This window comes from Sinohyriopsis cumingii, chromosome 12, assembly GCF_028554795.1.
Source record: "Sinohyriopsis cumingii isolate HCF-2022 chromosome 12, ASM2855479v2, whole genome shotgun sequence".
In the NCBI taxonomy this organism is placed as follows: Eukaryota; Metazoa; Mollusca; class Bivalvia; order Unionida; family Unionidae; genus Sinohyriopsis; species Sinohyriopsis cumingii.
In genome coordinates, this window is record NC_142972.1 from 44,796,088 (window position 1) to 44,815,379 (window position 19,292).

Here is a 19,292-nt window from a genome sequence, read left to right on the forward strand (position 1 = left end):
CCAGTCGCAGAACACTTCTCCCGTGGCCAAACATTCAGTGATATAACACTTATTGCAATTGCTCACAACCCCAACTGGAGCTCCGAAACCAGGAAAGAAAGGGAATCTTACTGGATACGCCGCCTGAGGACATTGAAATCAAGCGGTTTAAACCAAGAAGATAAAAATAAAAAATAAAAGACAAAAAAAAATATTAAAAAATGAGACAGCCATGCACAAATAAAATAATTTTTTTGCAGCACATTTTCATTTAAATAAATCTCTAAACTTGCTTATTAGTCACCCCAAAACCGATATTTACCACTATAACAACAAAATATCCCGGATATAAATTGCGGTAACATTGATTTATATTAAATAACAGATGGCGATATGACTCGTCGATTTCTAGTTCAATATAAAATATTTTTCAGCATCAGTATCAAGTTGAAGTAAACTGGCTGAAACATTACAAATTTTATTCCTGTGGAAATGGTCATGCAAAGTTATGTAACCTCAACGAGTTTTAGTTTTCTTTTTCTTCTGGTTTCTCTTGTCTCTGTCTAGTATTTGCCTTTGAATTAGACTCATTTAGCGTCGAAAGCGCTCATGCTAGTTAGAAACTAGTTTTGCACGGTTCGTTGTTAATTTACACACACGCACACATGTATGTATGTATGTATGTATGTATGTATATATATATATATATATATATATATTGTTGCCGTCATATTAATGCTTAACATTTCCCTCTAATTTATTTGTATAAATATTGATTATCATTAAGACAAGAGACAGTGGTGTACATGGTAGTGTTAGTTTAAAGGATTTTAAGCGGTCAGATATGGTAATGTTAGAAACAAATTCTACCTAGTTCACATCTGATACTGATAAAGATTCTGACCCATAGGAGTTGGAGTCTGCATTTGTCATCACTGGTGTTTTGATAAACTATTGCCCTGGTGTAAAACTAAAGAATTGTTCTCTGTAAAGTGCAGTCGTCTTGAGCCCTAGCTTGGGTGAACATTAAAAATTGGCTGGGAATATACTTTGTGTTGGATGTTATTGTTTGCAACTTTTGTACCCCGTAACAATTTTGGTGGCAGCGGCGGGATAGCAAAGTTGTTGGAAATTTGACAGTAACATTGAAACAGCACAAGTACCAAAGTTTTGTCTGAGTAGTGTAGCTGTAAATTGCTATTGGATATACTCTGTAACTTTGTGTGGGTGAGATTCCTGTTAAGCCAAGGATAAACAAAATAAGGATTGAAATGACGACCCAAGGTAGCGTTATAGATGAGGAAGTAGGAACGATTGTTGAAGAACACAGCATTGCACGGGATAGAACCAGACGGAAACAGCAAACAAATTTGATGCAATTCACAGATATTGAGGGAGATTTCAGTGGTGAAGAACCATATGACATGGAAATAGAGGAAGAGCAGCCTGTAAGAAAACTAAAGAAAACACAGAGCAAACTAAAAACATCCAAGGACACCAACAAGCAAACTGAACGTGACCGGTTACAGTTAGAGAGGGAATGTGCAATTGAGAGACAAAAATTAGACTTTGAAAGGGAGAAGTTGCGAATGGAGCACAGTCTTAAACTTAAAGAGCTGGAGTTAGAGATCGAGAGGGTGAAACATCAGAAAGACATAGATAAAAGGAATGAGAGCCTCCCATTCAAAGTCAAGCTTCAAACTTACAATCATCAAGCGAATGAAGACATTCTTACATTTCTCTCAGAATTTGACACCGTGGCTGATCACGCCAAATGGGGCGAAGAAATGAAAACCCTGCAACTGAGAACGCTGCTAACAGGGGAGGCAAGAGAGGTAGCACAACAAACAAGTAAAAGCTATGTTGAGCTAAGAAAGGCCCTGATAAATAGGTTTGGGAAAAGACCTCATGAATATTTTAGCCAGTTAGTTAGCATAAGAAGAGATGCTAATGAAACATACAGAGGTCTGATGGCACGTATAGAGCAGTATTTAACACGGTTCATTGATAGTCGTGATCCACATAGATGTTTAGCAGATGAATACTTCTTGAAGGCTCTCCCACCAGTGCAGGCCCAGTGGATAAGGCGCAATAAAGGCAATGGCTCTGTTGTCGATGCTGCTGAGGATTATGTTTTGCCCATCAGTGACAGCAAGTTCGACCATAAGCACAGCCGACAACAAGCAAATAACCAAGCATCAAGTTCACCTCAGTCCAAGAAAACTGGTTTGATAGAAAAATCCTATGGAGACAAAAAGTGCTATAAATGTCACCAGAAGGGTCATATTTTGCGTGACTGTCCCAGCAGAAAACAAAATCAAGCAACCTACTTTGTCCAGAATACCATTGGTGAACGGTTAATAAATGTACCGGGAACAGTGAACAACAAGGAAGTATTATTTGTTAAAGATACAGGCGCAGAAATGACCTTGATACGTGACGACCTTGTCGATAAGTCATGTATCCTTGAAGGACAGAACCTGACACTCTACACCGCCATTGGACAGCCTTTTGAGGCGAAATTAGCCATAGTAGAATTAGACACGCCATACTACAAGGGTCATGTCCAGGTTGGACTGGTATCTGACTTGGCAGCACAAGCGCTGCTGGGTATGGACATTCTACGTAGGAAAAAAAGGACTATGGTAGTAACGAGGAACCAGGCAAGAGCACAGAAAGAGGACGCTGAAGAAAGTGAAAGGAAAATAAAAGAATGTGGGGTCCGATCCCATGAATTGGATGATGTGCATCTAGATAGGCTATTTTCGGACGAAAATAGTGATCATGGTCTTGATGAGGATGAGGATGACATCCATTGTGAAGATGAGGCTGATGACAAGAACTTGTCACTTGATCAGCTGCACAATGTTAATGTGGAATTAATTTCTCAGTATCAAAAGAATGACAGCTCGTTGGCTGGAGTAAGAGAAAAGGCCCTGTCATCCGCAAGTGAAGTAGAAGGCATGGACAATGCATTTTTCTGGGAGCATGGAATTTTAAAACGGAAGTGGAAGTCGTCGGATGGAGAAAAATATGGAATCCAATTAGTTTTGCCAAAGCAGTTACGTCAAGCAGTGATAGAGTTGGCACATGATAGACCGCTTGCTGGTCATCTAGGAAGGGAGAAAACGAAAGCAAGAATAACAACCGCATTTTATTGGCCAGGAATGTTTGGGGATATTCAGAGGCACTGTCAGGCCTGTGACATCTGTCAAAAGACAGCAAGGAGAACAGGGAAGGAGAAAGCTCCAATGGTGTGTCCAACAATTGTGTCTGACCCTTTTGTCAAGATTGCGATGGATATCGTTGGCCCACTACAGCGCACAAAGGCGGGGAACAAATATATACTAACCATAGTAGATGAAGCTACCAGGTATCCGGAAGCATTTCCTTTGAAGGACATTGATGCCAAAACAGTGGCCAACACCTTAATTGGCCTATTTAGTCGGGTTGGTATACCTAGGATTATCCTTACAGACCAAGGTACCAACTTCACAAGCACACTTCTGAAAGAACTCTACAACATGTTGAACATCAAGGGGATCACAACTTCTCCTTACAGGCCACAATCCAATGGAAAGGTCGAAAGATTGAATGGCATACTCAAAGCTGTCTTGAAGAAACTGTGTTCCACGAACGGTGAAGACTGGGATGTGATGCTGCCTTATGCACTGTTTTGCTATAGGGAGGTACCACATGAAGCAACTGGGTTTTCGCCATTTGAGCTGCTGTATGGTTGGCCAGTAAGAGGGCCGATGGAGATTCTTAAGGATCTATTCACTGGTGAGGGTGAGACAAATAAGTCAGTTGTAGAACATGTGCTTTTGATTCGCCAGAGATTGGTTGATGTGAGTGAGTTAGTGAAAGAAAATCTGACAGAGTGTCACAAGAAAGTTAAATCATGGTACGACAAAAATGCTACCAAACGGGAATTTAGGCCGGGAGATGAGGTCCTAGTTTTGTTGCCATCTGATGCATCGAAGATGAAAGCTCACTGGAAGGGACCTTATCGGGTCATTTGTAAGGTCAATGATGTTAATTACAAGATTAACATTGGTGGTAGGCGAGGACAAGTAACCTACCATAGTAACCTATTACGTCAGTACAAAAGAGCTGTACTGTTATCAGCAACTGTGTGTGATGAATTTGATGGAGGAGGACAGGTTGACTTCCCACTCCCGACAACAAAGAAAGAGGTTCGATCCTTTCTAGGAATGGTGGGCTATTATAGAAAATTCATCAGGAATTTCGCTGAGCTCTCGGCTCCGCTTTGTATTTTGACAAGGAAGGGTCAGCCAAATCGTGTTACATGGGATGAGACAGCTGTTAAGTCATTCAGTGATTTGAAGAATGCACTTGTAAAGGCACCTATCCTGATCAATCCTGTTTTTGAACGCCCATTTGTACTGCAAACGGATGCAAGTGATGCGAGCATTGGAGCTGTTTTGAGTCAGTACAATGACAATAAGGACGAACACCCGATAGCGTATCTCAGCCGCAAACTATTGCCCAGGGAGCAGAATTATTCTACAATTGAGAAAGAATGCCTTGCGATAGTATGGGCGATAGAATCTCTTCACTACTACTTGTGTGGTGCTCCATTCAGTGTTGAAACTGACCATAACCCATTAACCTGGCTAAGCCAAAACAAAGGAAAAAACCAACGGCTTCTGAGATGGTCCCTGTGTCTGCAACCATATGAGTTCACGATCAAACACCGTCGGGGAGCAGAGAATGCAAATGCTGATGGATTGTCACGTGCTGGAGTCTAAGACTATGTGTTTTAGTGTTCATTCTTGTTGGACTTATCTGAATTAAGACCCATATGATAATGTGTATTATAGCTTGTCTACTAATTAAGTACTTTCGTAATGCACATCAGTTTGATTTTAAGTGAATCCAAAATGTTTGTTTTAGATGTTATGCTAAATGTTGTATTCGGAATATGGAAATATTTAGCGACTCATTGAATGCTTGCACTGTATGCTATTTGATAGAACTCTAATTGCCAGGGAGAAGCTAGAACTTTTAAATTTCTTGAAGTAAGGTAATTGCACAGAACTGTATACAGACAAATATTAACCCTTCGATCTTGCTTGTCCATCCTTTATAATTTTGTTCGAAAACTAGTTTTCTCTTAAGGGGGAAGGTGTTGCCGTCATATTAATGCTTAACATTTCCCTCTAATTTATTTGTATAAATATTGATTATCATTAAGACAAGAGACAGTGGTGTACATGGTAGTGTTAGTTTAAAGGATTTTAAGCGGTCAGATATGGTAATGTTAGAAACAAATTCTACCTAGTTCACATCTGATACTGATAAAGATTCTGACCCATAGGAGTTGGAGTCTGCATTTGTCATCACTGGTGTTTTGATAAACTATTGCCCTGGTGTAAAACTAAAGAATTGTTCTCTGTAAAGTGCAGTCGTCTTGAGCCCTAGCTTGGGTGAACATTAAAAATTGGCTGGGAATATACTTTGTGTTGGATGTTATTGTTTGCAACTTTTGTACCCCGTAACATATATATATATATATATATATATATATATATATATATATATATATATATATATATATATATATATATATATTAAAAATGACACGACATTTAAAGTGTTGGTATAAAGCAAATTGATATATCAGTACTTAATGGTACATCAAATTGTGAGCCGCCCAAGGCGCAATAATACGATTATATTATACATTTTTTCAAACGCAGGCCTATAGATTAATGATGAATTTCTACTCATTTATTAATCATAAATGACATGAAAATAGCGATAAAAAGTATTAATAGTCCCTGTTTTCTAAATGACATTAAAAAGGTACGCAATTTCATCGGAATCCTTTCTTTTTTCCATTCCCATCTCATGCGTAAATGACAAAATAAGCACAAATCTGGTGGGAGAGAGAAAAACATTGCGCTGGACGAAAACATTAAAACTGAACTTGTACCAAGTAACCTACAGTAATCTGGTTCGTCGAAACGGTATATTTACGCTTACCTTGGGATCTATCTACAGTGTACATAATATCAATGATAAATAGTTGCAATAGCCCGTGACACTAGTCCTGTATGTTAAATTTGTCGGTTACGAGGCACACATACTGTCTTTTGTTTTAATCCTTTGTTGTTTCTTAAACCTATTATAATGTTCTAAAAAATCGATTATTAATTATTAAATATAAAAATGTACAAATGGTCGCCCCCCCCCCTCTCTCTCTGGATTATCGTAGCTAAATACGGGCGAAAATCCATGAAAATACGAACGTTGGGGATTTTCGCTCGTGTCATACGACGATGTCTCTGGACCTATGAATGATGGTAATGTTAGTCAAGCCGTCAAAAGGAGAGAGAGAGAGAGAGAGAGAGAGAGAGAGAGAGAGTCTTTAGAAATGTTAATTAAAGCAGGATAATTACTTAGATGAACTTTCAATATATTAAAATATTTTAATTACCTCATGTTGGTTCGTCATTTCACTTAGTTTCTATTCCACGCTAATTTCCATACGCCAGTACGTGAATGCCTGACAGTACAGGTTCAGTGTACAAGAAGCTAACCGTGTCTGCAGTGCACTACTTTCTTCATATTATTTTAATAAATGTGAATAAAAATAGAAACTGAACAAGAAAACAATCAACTTATCAATTTGCATATGTGATTGTGAACAGGAAGTAAAATCGTAGAACTATATTTTGTAGCGGACACACTCGGAGGGATATATATATATATATATATATATATATATATATATATATATATATATATATATATATATATATATATATATATATATATATATCCACATACATACATATACCGCATACCCCGCAAAAATCAATCAGGGTGGAACCAATACTCTCGACAATGATATTTTCCGTTTTTAGAGGACACATCCAGGGTATGCACTGCTGTTTAGGTTCACCTGATGATTCATCATGCGGTTCACGAATTTGTCAAAATCAAACATTATTTTTTTGTTTGAGGGTTGTGTTGGTAACCAAGTATTTTCAACATTGATTTTGGCCTTTCTTAGGCGAGGACGACTTAGTATGCCAAACGGTGGAATGAAGTTTGATTTCCGTGTGTACAGGATTTATAGGGAAATGCTTTTGTATGGGGAAAATATGAACGATTTTTTTTGTAGTAGTACTACTGCGTGATCTTGGGAGAGAACGATTAGTCCGAAAGAAGGAAAAAAAAAGAGTTCATATTTTCCCATACAAATGCACTAATATTTTTTATTATATTCTAATTTGGTTTTCCTACCAAAGGCTTAATAATAATGGAATACATTATAATAAACAAAGTAATTGAATTTTTGCTGTATTTCAAAATAAATACACAATCGCAGATTCATCAATACACAGCAACAATATTAATGCACATATAACACCGCCAGCGACTTCGTCTTGTTTAGGTCTGCTAAAAATTTAAACATATAGTCGTATATTAAGTGAATGCACACTGACAAAATATTTTTTTTCTTCAATTAGTCTGGAATGAATAGATTTTGTTTTTCTTTTGATCCAACTCAATTCTACTTTTCTGCAGATGATGGACTGGATTTATTGAGTCAATTCAGTGAAGTAAGGAGAATATAGTTTCTGGTGGAAATGTCGACGAAATTACAGTACAAGTTCAGCGTGTATCAGGTTTTCCACGACCTGGTTCAAGTCATTCGGATTTGCTGAAGTAGCTAAGAAAGTACATTTTTAGGAAATTCAAGATGCATAAATGTAAGTATATTTATTACCATTCTTGTTACCAGCTAAAGAAGACATATGTTTATTCCCTGTCACTTACATGCTCGCTGTTGGAGGAACCCCAGCCATACATGTATCATAGTTTACAACTTCTATCGCTAGCCCAACACTGAATCAAAACAGTGAAACTGGGAAAATTACAAAGCAGTTATTGTATGAGTCCATTTAGCCAGCGGAAATAATACTTTTTCGTCGTCTTGGCTTATTGGCTCTGAGGCTCATAGTTCCCTACCCAAACTTTCAGTTGCATTTTTCCCCCTCGGATTTAGTGTTTTGACTGACTTGTAAAATGTTACGTCACTGATAGATATGATATAGCTCCTGGTCTCAGTATACTTTTCTGAGCTATTTTTAGACCCTAGAGAGCACTGGTTATAGTCTTAGACATTCTACTTGGGAAAAGTTACGAATATTTCTCCTAAATAACTGTTTAAACGATCAGAATGGTATTTTCAATTAATGCCTGTCTCACGTTTGTTGTTGACATTGCGAATATCACGTTCCTTGATTTGTTTGTTTGAAAGTTTCGTTTGCGACTTAGTGAACTCGTCCATATCGTTAACTTTATCATCTCTACTTTCAAATGGACGAAACAGCTTGTTAAGTTCATCAACAAACAAATTTAATACATAAAAAGATAAAGCACATACTAAATGAGCGTACATTGTTTATAAAGTAGTTCCTAATACACTATACTATTTTAAGGCACAAATGTCGCGCAGCATGCAGCCGTGCAATGTGAAAAAATACTGTACCATTCTGACAATGTACAGTTAACGGAGAAATAAAATGAGCCATTAATAATTGGCATTTGGGCTTAAAGACTACGTCATATGTGTACATGGTTTGGTATTTGGGCCTAAAGATTACGTGATATCTGTACATGACTTGGTATTTGGGCCTAAAGATTAAGTGATATGTGTACATGACTTGGTATTTGTGCCTAAAGATTACGTCATATATATACAGGGCTTGGTATTTGGGCCTGAAGACTAAATCATTAGTGTGTACAGGATCTGGTATTTGCACGTAGGGAAGTCACTTGTTTCCCAAAATTTATTGAAAACGTTCTGTAGTCTCTTGAGAGCTGTATCAGATACGTGTTTCTATAGTTGATAGTGGATCGGTGCTAAAGTGACATAGGCTTGATCAAGAGAGTCTTGGAACTCCCGGAGAATAAATGGTTTATTGTAATCATCAGCATTGTCAGATTTTAAACGCGAAGGAACATTTATTTTTACATGCGTTTGACACGGTGGAAGTTTTCAGGAGTAGTCGCTTATGACGAGTTTTCAAGAATGTTTCGGCCAGTTCACTTAAGATTTCTTGTAAGGTTGTGACCATTCCATCAGATTTCTTTAAGTGCTTGAGGCAGCTGATTTCATTTTCGAGAATGTTTTGTCGTACAATATTCCATGTTAGTGCAGCGAGAGTTTAACATAGAGACAGAAATAGGATGGATCTGCATGGTTTCTTTTGTTCTCTCTAGTGTTTCGAGGAGTTATAGCTTCGTATTTATTCAGATTTTCTTCTGTAGAGTTGATATTTAAATTTTAAGGACCTTTTATTTTCCTTGACGGCGTCTTAGTGTGCATCATCAAATCATGGTTTGTTGATATATTTACAAATCTTTTTCCTATTGGATCCCAAGCAACATTATGGGAGTATCTATATAAATTTGACTATTGGATCTACTACGTTGTCAAAACAATAATCCTTCGAATTTGATTCGCAGATGGATTGATACATTTTCCAATACTGAAAGTGGTCGATAATCAATGTTCTTCACCAGCTTCACAGGTGAGATGAAGTAGATGGTGGGTTACAGAAGGAAAGCGAAGTTGGTTTTGCCTTCTGGCCATGTAACGTCTGAGCACAGGATGTATTTGTGGAAGGTTTCTTCTCCACTGTCTCGACGTATCATTCAAAAGGCAATGATTGTGTTGTTTCCTATTTTCTTCCGTCTCTCATTGATATCTTTACAGCCCCAAAATGTAAGATGGCCCTTAAAGTTATCAAGTAAAACAAAAGAAGCTGACCACTGTTAGGTAAGATGGTCGATATTAGAATGATTGATATGAGTACTTGGAGAATAATACTATATTAAACAGAGTGTAATAGCCTTGTCAGGACATACCAGTTGTACCACTAAACGTAGTACTAAGTACTAACGTAGTACTAAGCGCAATTTTGCTTTGAGGAGTTTTGTTACATATCCAGTATTTGTTGAACAGTTGCAATAGGTTATGAAGTTTGTAAGATTAACTCTATCGTTAAGAAAGGTCTTCTGAAAACTAACGTCTTAAATATGTCCTTCTAAACCTCGGCATTTTATTTGGGTGTCAAATGTATTTATAGAAATGGTGGAAGTATTTAAGTTCTTGGCGGTTTCCCTGTCGCGATATCAGAAGGCTCTCCAATGTTCATACTCTCCTGACCCCGAAGCTTATTGAACACAGATTGATAGGGTCGTCCGATCATTTCGGAAGTCTAATAGATTCTTTAGTTCGGTCCTTATTTTGGCTGTGAGCGGTTTGTTGCTCTCGTTGAGGGTCGGATCTAACCGGTTCTCTCGATATCAGAGCTGGGTGTCTCATGAGTCACCCAGTTTCTGTGACCGCTGGGGAACGTTGTTTGCTGCTCTTTTAGAAGGATGGATTTATTGTGGGTTTTTTTTTTCTTCGTTTGTAACATTGGAATGCTTGTTTGCTTCACCGTCACGTTAATTTGCGTTATATGCTTCACTTTTGGGTTGGAGGTATCAGGACATTGAACATGGTTTTATCTTCTGGTCATGTGATATATGTTCGGCCTCAACCTGTATTACTGGGACGTTTCTTTTCCACGTTAGCCGCAATGGCGTAGGATTCGCCGATTGCGTTAAGTGGAGTTTGGGGTTCCACAAGTTTCATGGCCTCAGGGAAACTCATACCTTTCACTTGTTGGATTTTCTTGTGTTTCCACTTAAGGTACTTATGGCCATCTCTAGAGTACTAGAAATTGTCTCCTTGCAATTCATACAAGAGATTTCTCAGTCCAAGACCTTCTGTCCATATTTGGGGAAGACTGGTTTCCTCTTTCAGATATAACTGCGGTGGCCATATTTTTGACAGTTAAACAACCGCAAGGAACAACGGTCGACTGGTCATTGAAGAATCCGGTTTTGATTGATATGGACAAAGTAACGCAGTCGAACGTTAAAATCTAAGCGTGTGTGGGAATCAACTGGCCGTTACGGGGAATGTTGATTCTTTTCATTCGTCTTTAACATAGTCATTGAAGCTTGGTGTAATTAGAACTGGCCCTTCGGACCATCTGTCAAGCTTAACCTGAGGCCGAAGAGGTGTGCTGCTTTGGAGGGCAACTGCTTGGCCTCCTCTCTACGCAGCTTCGATGATCCTCTCCTCCAAAGACACAGGACTCAACCTACTCCAAACGGCATGCAGGAGTACACATCAGACCTATTCTACATCCATGAGCACGGAGGGGGGTACAATGTCATGGAATTTATGCAAGTTAAAAACCACATATTCCTATTGTATTTACAATCTCATCGAATTTATGCAAGTTAAAGAACACACATTTCTATCATCAGATAGACCTACATCCGGATAACTGCATTTTGGAAAGTGATTTTTTTTTCTCACTTTAAAAACAATTACAGAACTCGCATTGGGATTTCAACACGGAAAACTACGTCAGGTCGTAAATCGCTTGACGAGTTCCTGGCGGTATTATATGCTTGAATTTCTAAATTTGTATTCACAGTACTGTTCTTGTATTTGTTATAATTGTGTTAGCCTCATTTTTACTAATTATTAAATGTGATACAAAAGTCACAACTATGTAATATTACGTACAATCTCCCCCAGAATTAATAACACTACGACATGCTGATGTAAAAAGTGACGTATCGAAAACGGATTAATACGGTGATTACACCATTTCAAGCTGCGCAGTACACGTTAATTTTGTATAAAGCTTTAAATACGGTGAGTCGTAAATAGGGTAGAATTTTCCTCCTTTTTTCAACTTTAACTTTCAAGCCGTACAAAACCTTAATCCCACAACAGTGTTTCAGCTCAGATCATGTAGAAATTTGTTTAATTTTACTTTTAAAGGAATGCAAATCCATACTTAGATATATATGTAACAATGCTAAATGGTAAATATGAAACTGTCACATCTTGATGATATACGTGTACCTTCGATAACGGTTTCGAAATCTGTGTGAATCAATCATTTCCCCCCAAGTAATCTGTGTGGATCACTGGGCCTCATTTCGGTATCCTGTGCACCTGATTTGTCTTATTTCCGTTCATTTTGTGCGACTTCATGTAGTTTACGTTTCTGCAGATTGTCGCTAACACTTAAGAAAGGTCGCAAACGTCTAAAAATAATGAGAATGCTATGTACATGTTCCTATATTGTTAAACATATGAATGTCATAAGGTGGCGCTCTACAGTTTCGTATTTTGCATAAGGGTTAGGATTTTAAAGAAAAAGAATTTCCCCAGCTTTCCTCACTGGTTGTACTGGCTATTTAAAAAAAGACCTTGTATATCTTAGGTATAATTCAAAGAACCTTTAATTCCCTTTATTTTGGTGTATGATTGATGGGTGTACTATGGGTTATAGAGTATACAGCTTGGCCTTACTTCAGATGTGCACCTTTCAAAAAAGTGCTAGCTCTACTTGGTCATTTTCACTTCCTGAACTTCAGAGGGAAATTGTATAAAAAAAGAGCCGATAACTTCCTTTTACATTTTATATATTTGGTAATTCATTCATTGCACTTTCAGAAGCTGGTATTGTCTAGTCTGGCAAAATTCATTTTCCCTATTTTAATAACTGCTATGTATAGTGTACTTTAAACTAATTCAGGCTGATTTTTTAATACAAGTGAGCAGTCATTTCAGTTAGCAGTGTGCTTAAATCATGTACAATTTCCAAAAGTACAATATCCAAAAGAAATATCATCCACATTACATTAATGTAGCATAGAGGTATGCCAACATTCTCTCCATTGTGCATATTTTAAATGCGAACTACTTCACCTTACATACATCACTCTTTCAAAAGTACATATTAACTGGTGAGCGCCCCCTAAGCTATTAAAGCGTGGGTACGTGGGAAAGCCTGATAGTAGCTTCTCGTGGATCGGTGGTTCTTCCCTGTGTTTTCCAGGATTCTTCCTACTGGCCGCCATGTATAGCCTATCTTGTGTTGAAAATGGCGTTAAACCCAAGAACAACAACAATCTCTCTCTCGCTCTGTCTCTGTCTCTCTCTCTCTCTCTCTCTCTCTCTCTCTCGTTAAACGTATGAATGTCATAAGTTATTAAAGTCTTTCTCTCTCTCTCTCTCTCTCTCGTTAAATGTATGAATGTCATAAACTATTAAAGTCTCTCTCTCTCTCGTTAAACGTATGAATGTCATAAGCTATTAAAGTCTCTCTCTCTCTCTCGTTAAACGTATGAAGGTCATAAGATATTAAAGTCTCTCTCTCTCGTTAAACGTATGAATGTCATAAGCTATTAAAGTCTCTCTCTCTCTCTCTCTCTCTCTCTCTCTCTCTCGTTAAAAGTATGAATGTCATAAGCTATTAAAGTCTCTCTCTCTCTCTCGTTAAACGTATGAATGTCATAAGATATTAAAGTCTCTCTCTCTCTCTCTCTCTCTCTCTCTCGTTAAAAGTATGAATGTCATAAGCTATTAAAGTCTCTCTCTCTCTCTCGTTAAACGTATGAATGTCATAAGATATTAAAGTCTCTCTCTTTCTCTCTCTCTCTCTCTCGTTAAAAGTATGAATGTCATAAGCTATTAAAGTCTCTCTCTCTCTCTCTCTCTCTCTCTCTCTCTCTCTCTCGTTAAAAGTATGAATGTCATAAGCTATTAAATTCTCTCTCTCGTTAGACGTATGAATGTCATAAGCTATTAAAGTCTCTCTCTCTCTCTCGTTAAACGTATGAATGTCATAAGCTATTAAAGTCTCTCTCTCTCTTTCTCTCTCTCTCTCGTAAAACGTATGAATGACATAAGCTATTCAACTCTCTCTCTCTCTCTCTCTCTCTCTCTCTCTCTCTCTCTCTCTCTCTCTCTCTTGTGACAGGTGTTTAATAATAATTGCTTTTGTTCTTTTTCTTCTTGAGGCTCTTTGAATTCCAGTTCTAAATAAGGTATTGTCCCCCTCACCCAATAATAAGACAGTTCCAAACAAAATTAAAATAAATATATAAAATATAATAACAGATTTCAATGGGAGGGTTTCTAATAAAAGGCAAATTTTATACTCCTTACGTGGTCTCGGCAATACAAAGTCTGTTAATTTCATCCTGGTTTTATTTTGGTGCATGTTTTTTTTTTTTTTTAAATAATCTTTATTGCAATATGAAATCAGTGTCATATAGTGTGATTGCAATATGACGTCCGTGTCATATTTTGTGATTCCAATAAGACGTCCGTGTCATATGTTATGATTGCAGTATTACGTTCGTGTCATATATTGTGAGGCAATATGTCGTCCTTGTCATATACTGTGATTGCAATATGACGCCCCTGTTATATTTTGTGATTGCAATATGACATCTGTGTCATATATTGTGATTGCAATATTACGTCTGTGTTATTTATTGTGAGGCAATATGTCGTCCTTGTCACATATCATGATTGTGATTGCAATATGACGCCCGTGTCATATATTTTAATTGCAATATGAAGTCCGTGTCATATTTCGTGAGATATATATATATATATATATATATATATATATATATATATATATATATATATATATATATATATATATATATATATATATATATATATATATATATATATTTATGTGTGTGTGTGTGTGTGTGTGTGTGTGACGTCATTGTCGTATATTGTGATTGCAATATGACGTCCGTGTCATATATTTTGATTGCAATATGAAGTCCCTGTCATATGATTGAAATAAGACGTTCGTGTCATATATTGGGATTGCAATATGACGTCCGTATCATATATTGTGATTGTTATACGACGTCCGTATCATTGTGATTGCTGTATGACGTACGTGTCATATATTGTGATTGCAATATGATATATCAATAATTGCCATTGCAATCTAACATGTCTATTTTTATTATGGCTGCAATTTGACGTCTGTGTCATTCAATTCTTCCAATAATTTTTCAATAATCGTATCCAGCTAAGTAACTAGGAAGTAACAAAAACGGAATTGAGCCATGTACAGGTAATTGATCTTTCTAAGTTCTCTGATTATATCATTTAGTTCATATTTACATCCTCTGAATTAACAATCGTGCTGTTAACGATTCCTTACAATCAACGTCTGATGACTTGGTCTGGACTTTAGGCAGCATGGCTCCAGCAGCTATGTACACTAGCTCCGTAGCTGTTGCAAACAATAACTGGAAGAAAGGGAATCCAGATGTCGATTATCCCAGTAGCGAGGAAATTGATTTCCGATTTGTCAACCATTGTCTGTGTCAAAGAATCGTTAAATCTTCCCCATATCGCCACTCGGACAACCGTACGATATAAATATTTTCACTTGTCCCATAGCAGACATGTATTCCGTTCAGTTTGGACAGAAGCAATTATATTGCAATTACGCGGATGTAGCCTCTAATGATAACGATACTAGGTTCGTGACTGTGCGTCTGGGATCCTCTGTACTGCAGTACAGCATGAACGGCAATTTAATCTTTTTTTTTATTTGTATCCGTTCTTCTCTACCCCCCCCCCCCCCGCCAACACACATAAAACTTGGGGACGCCTTCGGCACGTGAATTTTTTGGTGTATTCGTTCTTGCGTAATGTCGCAAACGCCATTACCGTAAAGACGGGAGACTCGGTGATCTGTAGATGCGCAAAACAGTAATCTCACGGAGTACTGATTATTACTATACGCCTGCCTTCTCCCAAAAAAGGAACGGGTGGGGTCAGGTCTAGGAAACGGTATTAGTTCGACGGGGTCATGTAATGAACCACGAAAGCACGTGAATATGTTGCTTCAAGGAAGATTTCATTCTGCACTTGATGAGGTGCAAAAAATAACCTGGACAATGTTGTTTTTGATCACAATTTGTTATTCTTGACGAGATTCAATAGAGAAAGAAGAATCACAAAACAACTACTACTCCTGCTAATGATGATAATGACAACGACACCACCACTACTACTACTACTGATAATGATGATAATGACAGCAACAACACCACTACCACTACTACTACTATTACTACTACTAATAATATTTAAAAAATCTTTGATTTAAAGCACTGAATCAATCTTACAGCGTCATAATTTGATACTCTTCCCAACATGTCAGACACACCCGAAAATTGTTGTTGTTGGTGATGGTGATGTTAACGCCATTTTTCAGCACACAATATACTATACACGGTGGCCGGTATTAATGGTGGATGAAGAACCCGGGAATATCCCGGAAAGAACCACCGACCCACTCTAAAATTGTAAAATTGTTTATCATTTTCGTAAATATGACAATCTTTGTACACCACCATTTCCGACCGCTCCGGTGGCATAGTGGTTAGAGCATCCGCCTCAGAAGCGGGAGGTCGTGGGTTCGAACCCCGGCCGAGTCATACCAAAGACTTACAAAACTGGTACTAACCGCTGCCTCGCTAGGTGCTCAGCATTAAGAGGTTAACGTTAGGTGTTAGAATAATGTGACTGGGTGGGACGTCATGCTACATGTCTGCGGCATGATGCCACAATGCTAGACATCACTATAAACTACCACACTGCAGACATCCTAGCGATATGACTGAAAAATTGTTAAAGCTACGTTAACAATCCTAATCAAACACACACACACACACACTCTCACACAGCATAACAATACAGCCCTCTTACAACGTAACAATACAGACATCATACAGCGTAACAATACAATCCCCACACGTTACAATACAGTCCTCACACAGCATAACAATACAGCCCTCTTACAGCGTAAAAATACAGACATCATACAGCGTAACAATACAATCCTTACAGAGCGTAACAATCCAGCCCTCATACAGCGTAACATTTTAATCCTCACAGAGTAATAATACAGTCCTCACACAGCGTAAAAATACAGCCCTCATACAGCGTAGCAATACAGACATCATTCAGCGTAACAACAGTCCTCACACAGCGTAACAATACAGCCCTCGTACAGTTTAACAGTTTAACCCTCACACAGCGTAACAATACAATCCTGATGCAACGTGGCATTCGTGATTTATTGGCTCATCCCACCAAACAAGCTCCAATCTGTGCTGCCTACAGTGATAAAAAAGGCACATACAAGTATGCGCAACATGGAAAGGGCACGAGCAAGGTTAAATTCAATGATGTGTGACATTTAGCATATTTTATATCGTTTTACACAACAATAAAACGCGACTATCAAACATAAAATCGCAGCTCGTGCTAAATCTAGCGCGATTTGTTACCTCATAAGCATGAATGCATACAAATACCAGCGATTGAAGAGGAGGAAATCTTTCGAACGCTTGTCAATATTGGCATTCAACAATTACTAGCCGTTACTAATGAGCCACTAATAAGGGTATTGCACTTTCCGCCACTAACAAATAAATGAGTATTGTAATAATAATAATAATACTAATAATAGAAAGAATCTGTCCGGCAAACCCCGAATATTTACAGCGCTATTTGTGCCCCTGTTTACAAACACGGACAGTTCCATCACAACTTTGCAGATATGCTAGGAGAAGAGCATTTGTTGTCATACAAGCGAAGTTCAGGTGTTATAATGAAATCATCGTTGTTTTCTTATTTTTTTAAAAAAATTGTAATTAGTATTTACTGTAATGTGAAAAGGTGGTTGCCGGTGTGCAATGTATTTATCTCCGGATCTTATTTCAAATGATTTAATGTATGTTTTTATAGATGTGCTCAGAACAACGCAATTGTCTTTCACACCGCGGTCTAGCCGATCATGGCATGTGTTGTCGTTACTGAAATTTGAATAACGGACTCGGTTACATTTTACGGGCACTGTGGTATGTCGGGACTCGTGCACGTCATGAAAATCAAAACAGATGGGATGCGGTAGATAATATCTTAATTAAAATTCGCCAATTGGGAATTTAGAATCAGGCGGGTTAACTGGTTAAGGAGTAATTTCATTTGTTTTATTTCAGAGGTAAATTAACAAGACGTGTTCAATGCGAATTTAAAAACAGGAGAGTTTATGATATTATACCTGTGCTGAGAGAATTCAATTAATTCAATGCATTCTTGTTGTACAAAGTATACTCACTTATAAGATGAGTCTAACTGCAAAATATACAGACCCATATCTGCCGTCACATAATACGCAGGCAGATCTGGATCTGTGATGTTTTTGAGTAATCTGCAAAATAAACAACATAGTCCCTCATCTGCAGGCGCATTATACCTTGGCAGATCAGGATCTTTGCTGTTTGCAGCTTGACTCGACTTATAAGGGAGTATATACGGTAAATTTGGTATATATATATATATATATATATATATATATATATATATATATATATATATATATATATATATATATATACACACATACACACACAAACACACACACACAACTATATTATTTTGCGGACATATTGTTATGCAGTAATTTGCAATCTTTTATTGTCATTAAATTTTATCGAGCCATTAATTTCACCACAGTAGTGACAAAATTTCATCGATGGGCAAAACATGTAAAATCTTGTTGTTGGTTTTACCTTGTATAAACACAGTCTGTTTGCTACTATGTAAAGCAGAGGAAATGAAGTGTAATCACTTTAAGATGATCAGCAAACCATACATTATGGAACTGTTGCCGACTTTGAGGGATGTTCAAATCAAATTACTGTAAATACTCGCTTATAAGTCTAATTCAACTGCAAACATAGACGTCGATAGTGCGTCGGTAGATAAGGGTCTATGTCGTTTGTTTCTACTGATTACTCCACAAAACCACATAGACACAGATCTTCTGGTGCATTATGGGTCTGTGCAGTTTGCAGTTGGACCAGACTTATCAGCGAGTATAAATGGTGTCGAGAAAACATCAGTCGGATCATTTCTTTCACAACATCCAAATGTATGCATTCATACGCTGGCATTGCATTATTTGTGATAAAGATCTACTTTGACCTAACTCTAGTTACAGTGCACAAAACGATGGCAAGTGTAAAGATCACGCAAAATATCCTTTTCGAAAATGATACATCACAACTGATAATATTTGTGTCTTATATTCCTTAATAGATATTTTAAACAAAAGACATAGACCATTGTTTTGCACATTTGTGATATTTTTTATCAGGCTTCCGCCAGGGCATAGAGAGTTGGTTTATGGAGAAAACTGATTGACACTCGCATAAATGGGTAAATACTCAAGGTGATAATGAATATGTATATCGATGTAAATTCTTTTATATTTCACAATGGAAAGAAATCAGGGCTATTTATTTGTAACCAAGGAGTTAGACGAGGAAAGAATCTCTCTCCTATATCATTT